At 35.0% G+C, this 13,697-nt stretch overlaps 1 long non-coding RNA gene across 6 annotated transcripts in view; it reads left to right on the top strand.

Moving 5' to 3' along the window:
- The window catches only part of LOC144300457 (uncharacterized), a 92,520-nt gene that overhangs the window by 38,005 nt on the left and 40,818 nt on the right, over window positions 1–13,697 (top strand). For 5 of the 6 annotated variants that reach the window (XR_013367101.1, XR_013367098.1, XR_013367096.1 and 2 more), the window contains exon 3: window positions 6,675–6,735. This is a non-coding gene — a long non-coding RNA (uncharacterized LOC144300457). The remainder of the gene's footprint in view (window positions 1–6,674; window positions 6,736–13,697) is intronic. The other variant, XR_013367100.1, reaches the window with a different exon arrangement.

The raw sequence follows: 13,697 nt of genomic DNA, 5'->3' as shown, positions 1-13,697 counted from the left end.
TAGCCACCCACAATTTAATTAATTTGTCTTATTAGCTAATACTTTCCATTAGATACATAAAACTTAAATACAGATGTTTACACCACATGAAATACTCTCCAATCTTAAAATGTCCATTTGTGTGCCTGAATACTCCCTCTTACAAGTTGTATATACAATACATGCCTATACAATGTATGCCTATTAAGAGTTTTATCACATTTAGTCCCAAACCATTTTATGTCTGTTAGATTTTTATTAGGATTACATTATTCAAGGAATTCTTACATATACACATGAATTATGAGTACAAAAATAAAGGGAGAAATCTAGAAGGATCCTGTGCTGAGATTGGTTATACTCTATTTCTGAGAAATGTTTATTAGATTTATGGGGTTGATTTATTCAGTCAACTAAATAAACAAAATGAAAAAAAAGAGAGAGAGAAGCAAATTAGTCAAGTAATTGAAGATACTTGTTTCAGAATTAGAGTAATTGATCATAGCTTCCATAAAAAATAGAAAAAAATTATCTTGGCTAGACCTGTAACCACTGAATCCATACACAAAGAAAACATCTATTGAAATACCTGTAAAAAAAAAAAAATACCTTTCTACGTTCTAAGTCAAAGCCAAAGATTTTATTTTTGTGTGTTTATCAGTCAGATGTCTAGGTTAAGCTGAAGTGACAATCTTCAAATTCCAATCATTCTAATAACAACAGTTTATTGCACACATTATACATCCATTACAATATGCCTAGAAAAAGGATTTATGGACATTTCTGATGAACACCTGGGTTGAGTTTATGAGTTTAGCCAACTAAGTTAGAAGGAACACAGTATACAAAAGATTACTCTCACTTCTAACACCAACTTCAAATGTGGTAAGGTGGAAGCAGAATCCCAACCCACTCTCGAGTAAAATAATCCACTAGAACGATTCACAGAGCTCATTAAAACCTGATATATTCATAGTTTTGATTTATAACAGAGAAAAAGTATAGGCCAAAATAAGCCAAAGGAAGAAAGCATAGGAAGGAGTCCAAGAGAAATGCCACATGGGGAGTTTCTGTTGTCCTTTTCCCATGAAATCATGAACATGTTACTTCCCCTGCACTGATGCATGACAGTATGCACAGAGTATTGTCACCCAGGGAAGTGCACTCAAGCCTTTGGTGTGCAGAGTTTTTATTGGAGCTCTATCACATACCACCCACAGGGCTGTCTTTTAGTCTCCACTACCTGCCAGAGGTTCAAGCTAACATCTTTAGTCTTCAGTTCTTCCCAAGGCAAACAAAGACACTCCTACTGGGAAGGATACCCCAGGAGACTAGAAATCACCTTCCAGTAGCCAAAGGCAAAGGCCAGAACCCTCTTTAAGTTAACTTAATTCTTCACTGCACAAAACTATATTATTATTTCACATTTGGCTGACTTTTGGGTTAATTGGCCAAATATATGACCCAATTTCCTTGAATAGGAGGACTCCTGCTAAAATCAATTTATCCTAATTAACCTTTTAGTGTCAGTTGCATGCTAATTATCTCATATATACATTGTCCACACCAAATGAATACAAATATGCTTGTCTACTCCAGATGGGGTGAGCTGTTTGATAAAGTAAAGGGATTTCTGCACAGTAAAGAAAACTTTCCTAGATGGCATCTCATCTGGTAAATGTCTCCTCACACTAAAAGCCATGATCATCTTTGCTACAACTCATACTTCTTGACTTCAATTCAGAAAGCACATTGCAGGGAAAGCAAAGCCACTCCCGAGTAAGAGGCATTTCAAAGATAATGCATTGAAAGAAAAGAAACTTTTTAAATTGAGCATTACTTATATCTGTGAAGAAGCAAATTGGGGACCATAAAGAATTATAGTTAATGGAAACTCAGCATTCAAAATATGAATAGTTGCAGTTAGAAAACCTGAGACCTCTTTGCAATTCAAATAAAAGCCTTGATAAAAGCATAGCCAGATTGTCCACATGCCAGTGAATATATAGCTGTCATTTCCAGGAGTTATGATTGGGGTATTTGGAGAAAGCTTTATAAACCATGTGTGACATGAGTATGGATTTTGAAAGAGATTTATAATTAGACATGCCAAAAGGAAAGGAAAAGATATTCCAGACTCAAAGAGCATTACGGTCCAAGACAAAGAGGTAAGCTGTGTCCAGGTACCTGTAAGAAATCTAATAGATCTGTCTGGGTAAAAGGGAGAATCTTGCCTGGGGGTGGGGAGGGAAATTACATTTAGGGCCGGAGAGAATTACACAAAAACTCAATTGTGGAAGATTAGCACAAAGTCTGGATATTATCTATAAACTAAGGGAAACCCTGAAGTTTGGACAAATTAAGTGATGTGTGCAAAGAAGTATTTTCTAAATATTCTTTGGATAGTAGTTTAAGAGATTAAGTTGCAGTAGAGAAAGACAAAAGCCAGAATATCACAAGCCTTTCTCATGAAAATGTTAATTTCCACTCCTCATTTGTGTCTTGCATAGATACATGTAGCATAATTGAATGTCAAAGACATAAAAGTCTGGAGCTCACAAATGCAACTTTACTTTCTTTAACCCAACTCTTTCCATCATAAGTCTCCATTATGCTGTTGCAGGAATATTTCATCTCAATTAGGGTCTATTTAGTCCTTTCACTTATTAACTCTCAAGATCAAGATTGTCGGGCTTCCTTCCTCCCCACAGGGCTGACTTCATGTTCTCAGACAGCCTGATGAGTTCACATGCCAGGGCTGAGACAAGGGGGCTATGTTTTACATAAGCACAGTGTCAGCTCTGGTCCTTATAAGATGTCATCTTTGTTGGCATCAATCTTTGTTGCCATCTACTGCTGCCCATCCAGCCTCTTTATGGTGTGGGGTCAGTACATCACATTCATAGATGTCATCACCTCGCCATTTCCATGATGCTTCTCATCTGCAGAACTTTCTCAGACACTTTTGTGCCCTTCTTAGAGCAATTAGGAAACTCTGCATACTTTCTCCCATGCCACTCTGAGAGTCCGGTGGCCCACTTTGGGAAGAGGAGCAGTGGTGACATCTCAGCAACATCCTCTGCCAAACACCCCCTGAGGTAAGCATAGTGTCAGCCTGGATTTTCCAACCTGATATACCAAACTGGTGTGAATATTTCTGCTTGAAGCTACTCCCTGGCAGGTGAAGTATAGGTTCACTCAGTACTCAGAAATCCCCAAACCCATCTAGAATTTCTATCTTCATTCTTCTCACATGGACTTCTCTCTTTCTACCAATTTGTTTTGTTGTTTTCCTTAGACCATCAAAATCTATCTCCTTTATGATTGGAAAACAGGTTCTTACAACATCAACTTAGTCCTCCCAATCATTTTCTTGATGGTATAAATCTCATTCTCTGAGGACTCCAGGCCTTTTGCAAATTCCCACCAAACACTTCTCTCTCTATGAGACTCTGGCTATTGCAAGTCTTAGGAGCAGGCCAGAGTGGTTGGGTAAGTCAATTCTGGAATTAGATCTCCCAGGGTTGAGATCTGCCTCCACCACTGGCTATCTGTATGAATTGATACAAACTGCTTTACCTCATCATTATCGTATGAAAATTATAATTACCTATATTCATTGGATTGTTCTGAAGATAAATGCATAAAAATATATGAGTCTTCAATCAGCATACAGCATGTAATATGCACTCAATAAAATTGAGCCATCTTTTTGTTTTAATTTAAATGCAATTTGCCAAGAGCCATTTTTTTAAAATCAAAAAGCATTATGTCAACCCTTTTCATTTTTCAAAAATCAAAAAATCAAAAAGCATTATGTCAACCCTTGCATTTTTCAAAAATCTCTAGATCAGAGTTTCTTAACCTCAGCACTACCATCATTTGGGGTCAGATAATTCTTGTGTGGGAAGCTGCCCTGTGCTTATGGGGTGTTTAGCCTCTAACCACAGGTTCTAATAGCATTCCCTTCCCTGATGTGACAACCAAATATTTCTCTACACCTTGCCAAACATCTTGTGAGGTGGGCAAATCACCCCTAGTTGAGAACCATTGTATTACATGGAAGACAAAAGCCAAGGCTTTTAATCTTGTTTTCCTCCTTTTTAGCCTTTCTTTCAGGTGGTAAGCCTCATACTTGCAATCTAATTTCAGTCGATGGCCTGAAGGCTATTATGGAACTACAGAGAATAATCAGTTAATATTTCAATATTATAAGACTTCACTCAATAAAATTTTAAATTATAATCCTACTGGAAGGCAGTATATAGACAAGACAGCACTAAGTTTTCCCAGTTATGTTCTCTTTGGTTGATTCAACATGAATGTATTTATAATACATCTGAGTGATGGTAAACATTTGAAAAAATGAATAACATCAATACTGTCCAAGATATAGTATTATAAGGCATTAACCCATTTTTTAGAATTCAACAAATTGTAATGACCATTAGAATTAATTAGAAATGTGTCATCTACATGCATGTTAAACAACCCATCCATATTTCATGGCCGAGCAAGACCCCTGCTTAATAATATCATTTGTACCACAATAACATAAAATCAGTTTCTTTTCCTTTTTCGAAGATTTATTTATTTATTTATTTATTTATTTATTTATTTATTTATTTATTTATTTATGAGAGAAAGAGAGTGAGCATAAACATTTCCACAGACTGATTCCTATTTGAAGACAGGTTAAGTGGTATAGACATCAGTAATTTTACAAGAGGAAATTCTCCCACTCAAACTTCAGTGATACTTCTTCCCCAGGATAATTTTTCTTGCACTTTCAGAAGCAATGTAAAGAATAAACGTTTTCCACCGGCTCCATTTGCTACCATCAAAACCAGTGGCTGGAAGTCCAAAGATAATTTCCATAAGACATTCATCTCATATGTGCCTCCCAAATAATATAATGAATTTTGTATATTCTGTAATTCACTTTCACAGAATAATAGTTTAATCTTCAAAAACCCCTGTAAGATAAAATAATTCTTATTGTTATTTTCATATATGGGCTCAAAAGGGGTTAAAGAACCTTTTTTAAAATTGCATTACTTCTTACCAAATGCTGTAACACTTATTTCCATAGATTTCCCAACCCCAACACAGCCCCATATGCCCTCCTAATGGTGATGCTGATGGTAAAATAAAATGAAAAGTCACCTTATAGATATTGAGTGTAACCAGTGCCTAAATAATTAAAATGTAAAAATGTCAGTCCCACTATTTAAAAATAAAAGACATACACTTTTCTGGTTAAATGGGTTCAACATTAAAAAATTTTTAGTCAAGCTGATTTTTATGGTTTGTCTAGGTGAAAATTTTTGGCATGACCTCAATTGAAACCGCCCTGAGTTTTTCCTAAAATACAGATGTGATTTAACACATTGCATTTTCTTTTCATTTCCACTTGTCTCACTTTAACATCTGCAAGAAAATATTAATGAAGAGTACACCAAAGAGGATAAATGTCACTTTGAAGACAGGACTGGGCTAAGATTCTATATATAGTCTGGGTCAAAAAAAACCCAAACAAACCCTGATTTTTACCTTTAGGGACTTAACATTGAAAATTTTCATTCATCACAATAAGTGAAATATTTACTGAGCACCTACTTGATGAAAGGCATTGTGAGACAGCCTTCAGAGGATACAAACAAGAATGAGACTAAACAGACTTAATATCCAGCAAGAAAAGATGAGAAGATAAGTACACCACTGAAAACTATGGTCCAAAATGGTGTGAACGATTTCTCAAGTGTTTGTAAATAGAATGTTTCAAGCCTTTTAGAGATTGGAAAAGGCTTTATAAAGGAGCTAACATTTGTTTGGTCCATTTATAGGTAGGATTTTGAGAGGAATAGAGGGAGGGTATGTCATACATAGGGAGCTTTCTGGAAAGAGCAGCCATGAAAGCAGAGGAATTGAGAAGGACAATGGCCCAGGATGAGTGCTGGATTTCTTAAATGGGACTTAAATGTACATTTTTGAAGTAGCTGCTTTTGAGACTAAAAAATAAGATTTTATAATCTTATAGACAGAGCAAAGACAAGAACTTGTCACCAAGGGTAGTGGTAGCAAATGTATTGTTCCATTATTGAAATAGGAGAAAGATACTCCTAAGAAGGAGACTTGTTAAAAACTCATGCCGTGTAGCAGTGTGGCTCTAGATTTCACTTAGTGGTTAACAATTGGAAGGTCTAACTTGGTCTCCAAAAGGTAAAATGCTCTGATTTCTCTGAGATAGTAACTTATTCTCATTGGTCCAAATTCCCCTCAGATCTTTGAGGTACAGAATTGTTTTCAAATGGTTAATAAGTTTCGGAGGAAATAAAGTAGAAATAAGTCTACCAGTGTGCTACATCAAACCTCTCCCATGAAACCCTGAGGTTTCTACAGGGTGTTTATCTAGGGCCATAGACAGGAACAACCTGAGCAAAAGACAGCAGGAAAACTTTGGACAAGCTCAGAGAAGAGCATGTGGTTTTGTGTGTCTGCAAATTAGGGAAATGTAGCTTGAGGTTGAACTAGGGAAAAACTGATAAGGCAAAGAGGTCTTTGATTTGGTGGATAGTGGGTAGCAATTGGAGTTTTGTTTATTTTATATTTGTTTGTTTGGGTAGGTGAGTGGGATCAGAGTCATCCATTTTCAAGAACTGAAATATTAACTAAAATTTTCTGCTTTTATTTAGAGCTTTGACATACTGAGTCATAACCTAGGAAACCATAAAGAATCTTCTAAGGGTAATATTAGTAAGTAATATAAATATTTATAGAAAAAGAATAACTATAATAATTAACATTTCTTGGGTAATAGTGATAATAATAAACCTTTGAGCACTCAATATATGCCAAATGTCTTATTAAGTCCTTTATATTCATTATCTTAATCACTATTCATAAGGAATCTGTGAGTAGGTGTTATGAGCCCCATTTTCCAGATTGGAAAAATGAGACTCAAAGGTTAAATAGTTTGCCTGGTATGAGACAGAATTGGGATTGAATTAGCTTTCAGTAGCCTTCTACCTATCAAATTCTGTGAATTCTAAGCAAAAAGTAAACAGCCATTACAAATCTTATATTTGTTTGACGAGTCCTCGGATATACTTTATAGTTCCCCAAACTTAAAGATGCTTTTAGAGTTGATAACATATTGCTATATTAAGTTTAATATAGTTTATAAGTTGCTTATCTTCTAAAGATTAGAGGTGGACAAATGATTTCATGGACAATGATTCAAACAACGTCACTGTGTAAACAATAACAAATACAAGATACAAATGATTGAGTTCTTGTAAAAACAGAATCCAGTTTACAAGTAAGACATATAGATTTTGCAGTGTGTGTGTGTGTGTGTGTGTGTGTGTATTACTTATGATTTTAAGTCTTTTTGTTGGCTAATAACTTCTGACTATGGCATGTTTGAAATTTAAGCCCCTCCTCCATCTTATTATGTATTTTAAGAATTTTTAAAGAATTATTTCAGGAACCATAACAAAGAATGTCTCTTCTTTTTTCTTTTTTTAAGATTTTATTTATTCATGAGAGAGAGAGAGGGAGAAACAGGCAGAGACACAGGCAGAGGGATAAGCAGGCTCTATGCAGGAAACCTGTTGTGAGACTGGATCCCTAGTCTCCAGGATCACGCCCTGGGGCCAAGGCAGGCGCTAAACCGCTGAGCCCACCCAGGGATCTCTCTTTGTAAGATCTCTAAAGTTTCTGAAATCTCCTATTCCAGACTAAAATTTTTATTTCTTATCTTTGAAAATGGCCAAAGAGTACCTGGCTGGCTCAGTCAGAAGAGCATGCAATTCTTGATCTCAGGGTCAGAAGTTCAAGCCCTATGGGCTTGGAGTGGGGATGGAGCCTAATTTTTTAAAAATGGCCAAAAAGAAATGAAATATGTTGTAAAATGATTACATTAAACTCTCTACATACGGTGTATGAATAAGCTTCTTTTAATATTATAGTTTTCTTTGTCAAAAGTAGAATATAAACCAGAAAACACATAATAACCATGTAAATTATCTGACTGTACTGGAGATTAAAAGAAGTGTGTGATCTACCCATTAATATTCACAAAACATATCTTGTTCATATAATGATTTTGAAAGTAATTGCAAGCTTAAACATGTCAAACCTAAACTTACTCTACAGTTTAAAATATTTTCAATAACCAACTATATTTTAAAAATCTATTTTTAACAGTGAATTTGTAGGGAAAAAACTCTCAGATTTAATCTTAGTATTCACTGCTTTTTTGGTATATTTTCAAAACTCATTAAAGCAAAGAATTTCATAAAAATTCACCTTCAAATTCTATTCTATTATCATAAACTTTAAAGTGTTTAAAATTCTAAACTCTTTATCATTAAGAATCATGCCCTGTTTTTTCAAGGGTCTTCTTAACCTGATAAAGGAATTAATGTAAACAAGACTTATTTACTCATAAATTCTAAAATATTTTACATTTCCAATTCTATTGTTATCTGTAGAATCCAAAACATCTGTGCTTTCACTATCCAATGAACCATGACTTTGTACTGAGACTGAAAACATTTGCACAATGGAGATTTGCAAAGGAGATTATCAGAAACTTGATCACATGTAATTTATTACTGAATCAAATGGAAATTGCGATCCCTGGGTGGCGCAGAGGTTTAGCGCCTGCCTTTGGCCCAGGGCGCGATCCTGGAGACCCGGGATTGAATCCCACGTCAGGCTCCCGGTGCATGGAGCCTGCTTCTCCCTCTGCCTATGTCTCTGCCTCTCTCTCTCTCTGTGTGTGTGACTATCATAAATAAATGAAAAAAAAATTTAAAAAAAAATTGAAATTGTAAGTTGAATCCTCAAAGATAAATTTATTTACAATAGCAACAAAAGAGAAGTTGCTTTACCTGGTTATACAAATAAATAATATATATTAGAACTTTTTTGCATTCTACAAAGATTATTCATGAGCATAAAACACTTAAAAGATAAGCTTTATGTATTTTGGAAATATTTTTATTTGCAAAAGAAAGGAACATTCATTGTTCAGTTTGTTTTCTTAAATTAAAAAATCAAGCTGATATTTTCTCAAATATTTATTAAAAACTAAACAAGAAATAATTTTTGACAAGGAAAATCCATCATATAAAGTCAAAATTCTTTTTTGCAGATATTTACTGATTTATGTCATAATAAGCCATGTGCCTAGGAATCGAAATTTCCCAAAGGATAGTCTTGATAGGTCATCTTTGAGAGACTGCTGTTCCCAAGAGATTGTCCACATTGCTTTTCTATTTCTGCTTGTAACAAATTATCACAAATTTAATGGCTTAAAACAACATAAATTTGTCTTACAGATCTGGAGGTCAAAAGTCCTAAATGGGTTTCACTGAGCTAAAATCAAGATGTTAACAGGGCTTTCCAAGAGAGTCTATATTATTCTCTTTTCCAGCTTCTTGGGGCCACATGCATTCTTTGGCTCATGGCTCCTTTTCCACTCAAAGCCAGTGTCTTCAAATCTGATTAGCTTCCATCAACACATCTCCCCTCTTTTAAGGACTCTGTGATTAGATTGGACCCACTTGAATAATCCAGGATAATACTCAAGTATCAAAGTCCTTAATCACATCTTCAAACTTTCTTTTACATGTAAAATAAATTATGCACAAGTCACAGGGATTGGGCTTTGAATATCTTTGGGATTATTTTGTCTATCACCCTGCGATGGCTAAAGTTCCCATGGTTCTGAAAATGTTACCTAAAGCTTTCAGGTCTAGGCATTCCTGAGCAATATTTGAAATCGCTTTCATTTTTGTTTTATTTTGTTCTATTTTATATTGTGGTGTTATAAGGTCATCAAAAAAAAAAAAAAGCAAACTACTACTACTACTGTAGTTTACAGAACATTTACTTTAAACAAATTTTATGGGGGGGGGTATGTTTGTTTATGCGTGTGTGTGTGTGTGTGTGTGTGTGTGTGTGTGTTTATGTGCATAACTCATTCTATGCATCCAGCAACAATCTGAAGTTGATATACAAACAAAATAAGGTGTAGTTCTGTGAAACATAGAAGGAAGTGGCTAGGGACGCCTGGGTGACTCGGTCGATTAAGCATCTGTCTTCTGCTCAGGTCATGATCCCGGGGTCCTGGGATGGAGCCCCATGTTGGGCTCCCTGCTCAGTGGGGAGCCTGCTTCTCCCTCTCCTTCCCCCTTTGACCTCTGGCTCATGCTCACTCCCTATCTCAAATAAATAAATAAAATCTTTTTTTAAAAAAAATAAGGAAGTAGCTAAAGGACATGTTTCTGTGCAAATTCTGGCCTGAGTCTCCTTTCACTTCCCTAGGTCTCTCCCACCTGGTTTCTTCAGAGCTATCTGATGATTAATGCCATTTCTAAAGTAACTACTTTGTATAAGACCTGAAATACCAGTTGCAAAAATTTCCCTACAATGACTCAGATTTAACACCTATACACTTTTCAGGAGACAGTATAGAGAGGAGGTTAAGAGCACAGACTTTGGAGCCAGTTCCCTGGCCTGAATCCATGTGACTGTGTCTTGGAGCAAATTAATCTAGCTTTGATTCGGTTATATATGATCTGCAAAATAAAATAATGATAGTAGTTACCTTAGAGGCTATTCTGAGAATTAAATGAAATTACTACTATCTTGAGCTAATAGCTGGCACTCATTAGTTGTTAGCTATTTCCCTATATGCTACCACCTAGATTCATGTAAATGTGAATGCTTGAGTAGGGGCTACAAGAGACACAATACACACTTATAAACATATGGTTTGCAGTTCAGGAAAGAAGTCAGAGGTTTTTAAGATGAAAAGATGAAGGTTATGTATTTTTTATGAAGTGTCCCCTTCAGATTACAGTTTATATCTGAAAACTGGCATTTGAAATTTACAAACTTGACATTGCTTATTACAATTTTATAAGATTCACTTAAGCCAAGAATATTATAGTCATGTAGGCAAACAAAATAATTAGGCTATATGACTTCTTATTTCTAAGATGGAGTTAAAAAGATGGTCCAACCAGAATTGGAGAAGTGGAATGGTCACAGTGGAGAATCATCCATTGCAAGTTGTATATACAAACAAAATGAGAAAGCAATCAAAACCCAGCCCAGGAAGTCACTACACAATATAAAGTTTCTCATCTTTTTAAAATCCTAATCATCACTAAACCAGGTCATATATGAGGTTTTTGAGTACAGGTTTTGTGGGAAGCCAGTTCCAGAAGGCTAAAAAGATGTTAGCTTATTTCAACAAAGAGGGATAATTTAAAAAATTAGATGTCAAGCTATCTTGTGCCTCCATTTTACCAAAATGGTGACAAAAGGCAAATGAAAAGGAATAAAAGTGTGTCCATATTTGTTAAGGAGGTGGAAAGATAAGTAAAAAAAAGAATCCTTCTCTTCAAAACCCCTAAAAAAGAGATCAGGAAAAAGTAGAGAAAGAAGATTTTTGTTTCTTTGTTAACTTTACTAATATCCAGAGGCATTTTCCTGGTCATTTTGTAATGAATCTAGAAGGCAATCTAGAGATGAGTTGGATCCATAGATATCCCTTATATTTAAAAAAATGCAAACTCAAATCCTGTCAGTTATCAGGCACACAACATGTATGAAAGTGCAGAATAGGAGTCTACAAGGAAAGATAGAGACCATTTGCTGGAGAATGCATGCTCCATACGAAGGGGGCAATCTACTTAACTCCTATTCTTCACTGCTACTATGCTTTCTTATGATACTTTATTAGTATCTCTAGATACTCCAAGTGTTTTAAGAGAAGCTAGGAATCTAGATTTCCATTAAATTCTCTGAAATTTTTTAATGATAGAACATGTATATCTTTTTAGAATATAGTAAAGGCCAAGATTCTGGGAGACAAATAAAACATGGTTGCAGACCAGATAGTCCTAGGGGATCATGAGCTCACAGCCTCTACTGCATATGCTAAATAACCTCAAAATTAATTAACATTTACTTATAAAAAAATCAGTTATAAAGAACTATTTTCTTTTCTTCTTTGCAAATATAACAGATATGTTTATCCTAGAGATGCTTAAATATAACCATTTTCTCCAATAAACCAGAGTGAGGAAGAGGTAGGTAAGAAAATTATTTAAATAAGTAACTAAATAGATTTTCTTTCCAAATAAATAATTTTCAAAAGTTGCATGTCACCATATATATAAAATTGTTTTTAGCAGTTAATAAAAATAACTAATCTTTATGTATGGTGTAAGAAAATGGTGCAGTTTCATTCTTTCACATGTGGCTATCCAATTTTCCCAATACCATTTGTTGAAGAGACTGTCTTTTTCCTATTGGATATTCTTTCCTATTTTGTCAAAGGTTACTTGACCATAGAGTCGAAGGTCCATTTCTGAATTTTCTATTCTGTTTCATTGATCTATATGTGTGTTTTTGTGCCAGTGCCATACCATCTTGATGATTACAGCTTTATAATATAGCTTGAAGTCTGGAACTATCATACCACCAGCTTTTGTTTTCTTTTTCAACATTTCTTCTAAACTAGGTATTTACCCCAAAGATACAAATGTAGTGATCCGAAGGGGCACCTACACCCCAATGTTTATAGCAGCAATGTCCACAGTAGCCAAACTATGGAAAGAGCCCAGATGTTTATCAACAGAAGAATGGATAAAAAAAGATGTGGTATATATATATACAATGGAATATTAGTCATCAGAAAGGATGAATACTTATCATACATGCATGGAACTGGAGGGTATTACGCTGGGTCAAATAAGTCAATCAGAGAAAGACCATTATCATATGGTTTCACTCATATGTGGAATATAAGAAACAGTGTAGAGGATCATAGAGGAAAGGAGGGAAAGCTGAATGGAAAGAAATCAGAGAGGGAGATAAACCATGAGAGACTCTTAACTATAGGAAACAAGCTGAGGGTTGCTGGAGGGGAGGTGAGTGAGAGGATGAGGAAATTGGGTGATGGGCATTAAGAAAGGGCATGTTATATGATGAACACTAGGTGTTGTATGCAACTGATGAATTATTGAACTCTATATCTGAAACTAATGATGTATGTTGGCTAATTGAATTTAAATTGTAAAAAAATAACAACTAAACAACCAAAATTAGCTTATTTGAGAATTTATCCTTCCAGTCAAGATGGAATAACGGGGACAGGATTTTCCATCCTGTCTCAAAAAACTTAAAGACAATGTATATAAAAAGTGGTTTTTCAAGATAATGGACAACAAGCAATGAAAAACCATGATCTCTGAGAAATAGGAGGAAAAAATGAGGTGAACTTTGTCATTTGGAGAGGGTTTCCAGGTCACAAGGCAGAGAAAAGAAACCCAGACAGAACCCAAGAAATTCTGAGGGGTGATTATCTAAATAATCTAAACATCCCATGTAAAGGCAAAGATTGCCAGATTCATAAAAAAGCAAGATCCAACTATATGTTACCTAAAACAAACCCGCTTTAAATATAAAAATACAAAAGGTTTAAAGTAAACCATGCTCTCTCTATATATATATACAATGGAATATTAGCATAAAAAGGAATGAAATCTTGCTATTTGCAACAACATGGATAGAGCTGGAGAATATAATGCTAAGTGATAAACAAGTCAGTCAGAGAAAGGCAAATACTATATGATTTCACTCATACATGGAATTTAAGAAAAAAAATGAGCAAAGGGAAAAAGAGAGAGAAA

Source organism: Canis aureus, chromosome 28 (genome assembly GCF_053574225.1).
Source record: "Canis aureus isolate CA01 chromosome 28, VMU_Caureus_v.1.0, whole genome shotgun sequence".
Classification (NCBI taxonomy): domain Eukaryota; kingdom Metazoa; phylum Chordata; class Mammalia; order Carnivora; family Canidae; genus Canis; species Canis aureus.
Note: the sequence above shows the minus strand (reverse complement) of the source record. Positions and strands in the feature narration are given on the sequence as shown.